This window comes from Alligator sinensis, unplaced genomic scaffold (genome assembly GCF_000455745.1).
Source record: "Alligator sinensis unplaced genomic scaffold, ASM45574v1 scaffold324_1, whole genome shotgun sequence".
NCBI lineage: Eukaryota > Metazoa > Chordata > Crocodylia > Alligatoridae > Alligator > Alligator sinensis.
Window position 1 is genome coordinate 1,598,445 of NW_005842188.1, and position 7,123 is coordinate 1,605,567.

The window sequence follows — 7,123 nt, forward strand, 5'->3', positions numbered from 1 at the left end:
CCCCCCCCCCTTTACTTTCATGGTTAAATTTAGCTGTCTCTTTCTCTTTCCGTTACTAAGGAAAAAATCTTCCCTCCTTTTCTGTCTTTAAAATAGTGACAGGGGTTGCCATAAGCATAATTTTTAGTTCCTTTATTCATATTCCAAGACCGGGGGCGGGCAATTATTTTGGGTGGAGGGCCACTTACTTGGTTTTGACAAGCTGTTGACGGCCGCATGGGTAGCCCTGCCCCTGGACAGGTGCTCCACCCCCTGGTCATCATCTTGGGACCAACAGCTCGGGGCCAGTGCCAGTGGGGCCCAGAGCAGGGCGCAGGGTGGCAGGGGTCTGTGGGGCCGGGTTGGGCTGTACCAGTTGGGAGAGCAGGGAGCTGGCCCGGCTCCATAGAGCCCCTGCCAGCCGGGACCCTGTACTCCTGCCACCTGCTCTGGGCCCCGCCGGTGCTGGTCCTGGGACACTGGTGTGGGCCCCATGTACCCGCTCACTCCCAGTGCCCCCCAGCCCCATGGTACAGGCTGGGGGCAGTGTGCAGCCCCGACCCCCAGCTCCACAGCAGGGAATGAGCTGGTGCTGAGTACAGGGGAAAAGCAGCCCCACCCCGTGGCCAGCGCTCCCTGCTGCAGCTGCTCATAACCCGCGCAGAGCTGTCCTGAGCAGGCACAGGCAGCCCCATGCAGGCTGCAAGCAGCTGCAGTGTGGGGCACCGGCCGCAGGGCAGGTGAGAGGCTGCTTTTCATAGTTTCATAGTAGCTAGGATCAGGCCTCTTGAATTTGCCCAAGGTAGGGGGGAGGACCACTTCTCTGGGAAGTTGGTTCCAGATTTTGGCCACCCTAACTGTAAAATATTGCCTTCTGATCTCTAACCTAAACCTATTCTCCATCAGCTTATTACCATTGTTCCTTGTCACCTGGTGAGTTTGTAGGCAGCCACCAGGTCCCCCTCAGCCTCCTCTTGCTGAGGCTGAACAGGTTCAGGTCCTTCAGTCTCTCTTTGTAGGGCCTGTCCTGCTTCCCTCTCACCAAGCGGGTGGCCCTCCTCTGAACCCTCTCAATGCTAGCCACATCCCTCTTGAAGTACAGCGCCCAGACCTGGACGCAGTACTCCAACTGCAGCCTGACCAAAGTCGCATAGAGGGGGAGCATTTTCCCATGCTCAGCACCAGCTTGTAACCTGCGCCTGCTGCCAGCTTGGGCCCCACGCTGGCTCCAGGCTCATCTGTTGGCGCTGCATTGTGGCAGCAGCAGCTGCGGCCCCCACACTTGCCACGCCAGGCAGTGTTTGTCACCACCGCCTCTGGGCTGCCCAGCGTACAAGCTTCCCCTGGGTCCTACTGTCCCTGGTTCCTGTGACTTTTGACAGGAACCAAAGACAGATAAATATTAATTTTCTAAATTTTCTTAGGGGCCCCGCAGGCCGGATAGAATGGCCTCGCAGGCTGGATCTGGCCCACAGCAATCTTTTGCCCACCCCTGTCCAAGACCCTTTCCCATAACTAGTTAGCGATGTCTTTTCAAGTGCAAAGTGAAATGCTCTTGCCCACAAAAAAGCAGGGATTAAAGTGTTGGCTAAAGCAGGTTGAAAACAGGGACATTTTTAAAAGCACTGAAGTCTTCCCTCTGTTTTTCCATACAAATCTAAAAATCTTGTGAAAATATTGATACTTGAAGATGGACTGACCGGTCTTTGATTAATGAAATGGAGATATAATATAACCAAAAAGTACTCTGGTGGTGCTTCGGTTTGGGAGAAGTAATCCCTTTTGAGAAAGGGGGGAAAGCAAGGAGGAAGGCACATGAGGTATGGCTTCCACCAGTTTCCAAATAATGGGCATGCGTGGATAGGGGGTTGTCGTTCTTCTGTAAAGGCAAGGACCATCAATTCTCATCTCTCTGAGAATCATTTCACCCTTACAACCCTACTTCTTGTAGTGTTCAAACCCTGTCTGTCTTTCACTCACTAGATCAGACATTGACTAATGTAGTCTAGGGTCACTGACCATATTGTGTGTAAACAGTATTGTTCTTTATTTCTTTCTTTCCAGAAATGCATTTGGAAAAATTGAATTTTTAAGCTCTGAATGGAAAACTTCCATCCACCACAATTAATATTCAGTATAGGATTTTCAGATGTTCTTAGTGTTGACCTAACTCTTCCTGCTAAAGTAAATGGTAAGACACTCAAATGAGAGCCAGAATCTCACCCTCACTCCTAGAAATCATGCAAGGACACATTCCCTTGAACACAGCTTACATCCATGTCAATTTTGAGACTACTGCTCAATTCATAGCACTACCTAATATGAAAATACTAGCATCTCGGAAACAGGGAAATGCCTTAAGAAGGCACTATGAATGTATTGGCACTAATAAAACAGTTTTTCTAGTTCAGTGGTACATGCTGCAAAAATGCATGGCTTATGAAAAGCATGTTTATCAGCCCTACTCTTGCTTTTTATGAATAGCAGAACTAACTGTGACAAGGTACCAATGCTGTGAGAGCCCTGTCAAAACGCTGGTACTAGAGAACACACTACCTTTTGTTTACAATGCAAGTGTTCTTCAGGGTTTACAAGGAACAAGACTTCCTCAGATGTAAACAGTTAGGAAAGGCACACTTGACTTGAAAATCATCATCTGCATGTTGCTATGAATAACCCCCTACAACTTCTGCAAAGACCAGAGAAAAGCTTGTTGAGTTTAGCTTGCTTGGGAGATCTGACAGCCTTATACAGTCAGGTGTGCCATAGGGTTGATGGTGCTCAGACTTCCTCAGGAACATGTGCCTAATGGTGGGGGCAAGGGAGTGTAGGGGCAATGAGCCTAGACATGCTTAGTGATAATGTACTCATGCCTATGCAAATAAATTATCCAAACAGGAGCACAGAAATGCCTTACTGACCAGAATGTTTTCAGAGACAGGAAAAAAATACATTAGAAGGTTTCAAGAAATGTTTTAAGTAAGGTAATTAAAAAAAAGAAATCCAAATTCAATTATGGATCTTGGAAGGTGGAATTTAAAGGTTTGATCTTACTGTGGTAGAGAGAGTGAAGTTAGGGACCTTTGCTGTGCTTGCATTTCAGGCTCTGACTGAAACCTTTACCATGTCATGAGCAAGGAGTGCTGCAGATTTTGTTTTACTTTGCAGAAAGTGTATTGTTTAACCATAATCTGTTCATCCGTGTTTGATATGGAAATTGTCACTTTGCCATTAACATTTGTGTTAATGTGTTTTGCATACATGGTATGAAGAACGTCATCTGAGTTTTATTAACACAGAGCATCTCACTGTAGGTTCATCATGTCATAACTCATTTGACCTGTTAGTTTAAAGGGATTTCCTGAAGGGAGGAAAACTGAGGCAATATAGCCCCATTTGGAATCTAGTACTGTTATTTGTAATGGATGACTAATGTATTTAGGTTTGAATTGTTGTCCTAGAATTTTTTTGATCAAATATGCTCTATCACCATATGGCATTTTGTCTAGATTTTTCCTCCCATCCCCCAGCACAGTGACCAAATTTTAGTCTCAAAACATTCTTATAGTGCACTTGTAGTTTGAGGTACTCAAATATGTCAGTACAGAATATGGACCAAAATACTTAAGTGCACTTTTGATTGTTTTTTTTTTTTCACTATTTATGTAGCTTACAATAAACCAATAATTTATGTAATGCATACATGAAAACTTAATTTAGAGAAGAACAAATACATAAACAACTTAAAAAGCTTTGCAGACTGCTATATCAAGAAACGTTTATTGCATATGATGTCTTCTTAACTTGTGTCCAAACACTATCATGCTTCCACTAACTTCTCTAGTGTGCATAACTTTATCTCTATTTTATTTTAAAATAACATACATCAGTGATTATTCACCCTGAATTTCAGAATCCACTTCAAAGCTGTCCTTTCATGCCATTTTTTAAATCTGTAGCAAAGATGGCAGGTGTGAAGGTGTACCATTCAAGTGCTGCAAAAAGAACTAAGAATGTTTAATGCCAAGAATGCACATACCCATTGTGCTATTTGGCAGTATATTCCATGAAGAAGGATGTCGGTGTATTTTCAAATCAGTGGTAGGAAATTCTTATTGCAAGAGGATCTATATTATGCAGGAATGAAAAACTCCATTTTAAGTTCTGTATGTTAACGGTTCATAAAAATGCTGCAGATTCTGAATGTTTTTTCCTTTTTCTGTATTTTTCCCCCTCTACATCTTACCACTTTTTTTGAGTTCCTTTTATTTAACAGCTGAAACAATGTAAAATTCTGTTTAATGTAAAGCCTAAACATTTGGGAAATAAAATATCTGTGCAAACCTTCCCATTGTACTGCTTCACTGTGATTAGAGAAGGAATTAAGGACTGAAAATATTTTTAGTAACACTGTTGCCTGAAAGGTGTATTCTTTGAGTCTTTTCAAGAAAAATGCTATAAAGGGTAACATAACTATACTTCAGGTTATTTTGCTAACGTTTGGTACATGGGCGTGTCTTAAAATCCTGCGCAACTATTCTGTGTATATTGAGAACAGGCTGGAAACATATCTCCAATTTGATCCTAACTTGGATACTTGGGAATAATAAGTAAATGTGAAATTAATTATTGCTTGTTACTTTAAAACTACATGAAAATGTATAATCTAGACATGATGATGACTCCTATTGCACAAAAGTGGTGACAAGCTTTGTGTATAGCCCAGAAACGCAACTTGCTTTGTTTATATAATCTCTGGTAAACTAATAATGTAATATTCCCAGTTGTCCTCAGACATTGTATAAAAACAGTGATCCTCATTATTGTAATGTCATTTGGGCTGACGCTTCAGATTTGGCCTGAAGCTTGCTATTTAGCTACTATTTAAATATTTCTGCTATTGCATGGTATGTCCCTGGCCTGGTTAGGATAAGTTGGGCTTGGTGTCTGGAAGTAGGCAAAGTCCTAATTGCCATGGCTCAACATTGTTGCACTACAGCTGTCTCCTGATTTATGCGACTTACTACATATACATATTTAGTTAAAGTGGGAAAGTCCTTGTTTATCTTGCCTGATGGTAATGGGTATCTCATTCTAGATTTAACACAGGGAGGCACCTACAACCTCTCTTTTCCATTACCATACTTGTAAATATACAGACGGTATAAAGCATAACTGCTTCCTTACTGAGGTAAAACCCAATTTGGGTTCTCTTTTTGGTATCTGGCTCTGAGGCTTCCTAAATTGAAGCACCATGTACAGGATGGAATATTTGTTCCTCTGGGTTCATTGAGTCGAGCAGCAGGACCTTGGCAACAGCTGCTGCTTTCCTTCTCATGTCCTTGTCCTTCTGACAAGGTACTTAGCAGAATTTGCAGACTCATTGGAATCTGACGTGGCCGCACAGTAAGAGCTGCTTCTTTGGCCTCTAACTTGCAATTTCTGGGCTGTCCTTGGTGACCGCACACCCCCAGCAACAGCTGCTGAGCTGCCTAGAAATGAGGAAACAGACCACTCTCCTGTGTGCAGTAGCTGCTTTGCAGTGTCAGGACCTTGTACAGTGCATGCAAACACTTGGTATCCATGGTTGCTGACTCTGTAAACTTGACAGACCTTTTCCCAATAACCAGCCATACAAGAGACACCAGGCTGAAGTTTACAGCCCAGCAAGCCAACTTGCCTCTCTCTCTCTCTCTCTCTCTCTCTCTCTCTGTCTCTCCAGAGTGAGGTTCTTACCTGTCATGTGAAGTATTTGAAAGCACTAGTTATAGTAAGGTCACTGTCTGGCATATCAAGCTCAAATCTCTGCAAGAAGCCCAATCCAGGAGCCACCCTTTAAGAAGTTTACTTTAGCTGCTCACCTGAGCTCATAGGAGACATGTAGGGGGAGCACAGGGTGGTGGGGGGTGAGATTGGCCTTCACTGGCCAGGGAGTGGGGGGTGACGGCTGGTGCCCTTCCCCCACCGAGCATGTCGGGGTGCTGAGAGAAGCACCAGCGGCACTTCTGGGTTTCTGGCCCCCCCAGGATCACAAGGCACCAGTCACCCATGCTTGAGCCTTTACTTGCAACTATAAAAGTATCAAGTTAGGATTGGTTAAGCAGACAAAACCTTAACTTGCCCTCCAAAATGCTGCTGCTTTGATCTTTTGTTTTAAAACCACAATATTGCATATGAAGTAACACTGCAAGTTAATGGTAGAAAAGAGCATTCCCTTCCTCAAAGATGACAGCAGGAGCACTAATTGGACTTAATTTATCTCATTTAAGGGCATCTATTGAGAGCTGCTTTCTAAACAGAATTTATGGTATCGGCCCTACATGCAAAAAGGAAATTTGTTAATTGCCCACAATAGGAGATGAGAGGGATTTCTTCAGGTCACCAAGTGATCATAGCTTTACATTTTATATAGGCTATGCAGAATTCGATTTTTATTTTTTATTCATTTTGATGGCTAAGATTGGTGTTTACTTCTAAGCACTTCTTTTGATTTTTATTGATTTTAAATTTTCAAGGTTGTGTGAAATTTGGGATGTGGCAGGCAGACAATTTAGTAATGACAGTATAATATTAAAAGCTTTATAAAAAACATGTTAAAATATAAAAAGTAAATATCTATAAATCAGATAAAGTATATCTGATCATCAAGGATCCTGGTTTTCTCTGATTTAAAAAAAAAAAAAATCCTCGGTCTTCAGACTTAAAAAAAAAAAAAATCCACATTTTTCTATAATTTAAAATCTCTTTCTCTCTCTCATATTAATGGCATTTCATTTTAATCTTGGATAAATGTGGATTTCGGGTTACTTTTTTAAATCTGAAAATTGGAGGGAGGTTTTACTCAGAGAAAACCAGGGTCCCTGCTGATCTCACAGGGGCCAGGCCAGGTTTGGCAGGAGTTTGTCCCCTGCCCTGATCATGCAGAGGCTGGGCTGTGTCCGTTGGGAGTTTGGCACCTGATCCCCACCTATGACTTGGGCAGAGTGAGTGGCTGGTGGCACTGGGCTCCTGGCTGCCAACAGCCCTGCCCCTCCAACCCCACTACTAGCATAGCCCTCAGCTGCTGCAATGGCTGCCAAAGCCAGTGCTAGAGGAACAGTGCATGGACAGCAAAGCTGCCCCCCAGCCCACCTGCAGCAGCTGC

At 43.3% G+C, this 7,123-nt stretch overlaps 1 protein-coding gene across 1 annotated transcript in view; it reads left to right on the forward strand.

Annotated features, from left to right (window-relative positions):
- Positions 1 to 4,425, forward strand: part of WDFY2 (WD repeat and FYVE domain containing 2) — a 123,072-nt gene extending 118,647 nt beyond the window's left edge. Inside the window, exon 13 of the transcript XR_003094689.1 lies at positions 3,939 to 4,425. The gene's annotated coding sequence lies outside the window, so the exon portion shown is untranslated. The remainder of the gene's footprint in view (positions 1 to 3,938) is intronic.
- Positions 4,426 to 7,123: the final 2,698 nt, after the last annotated feature.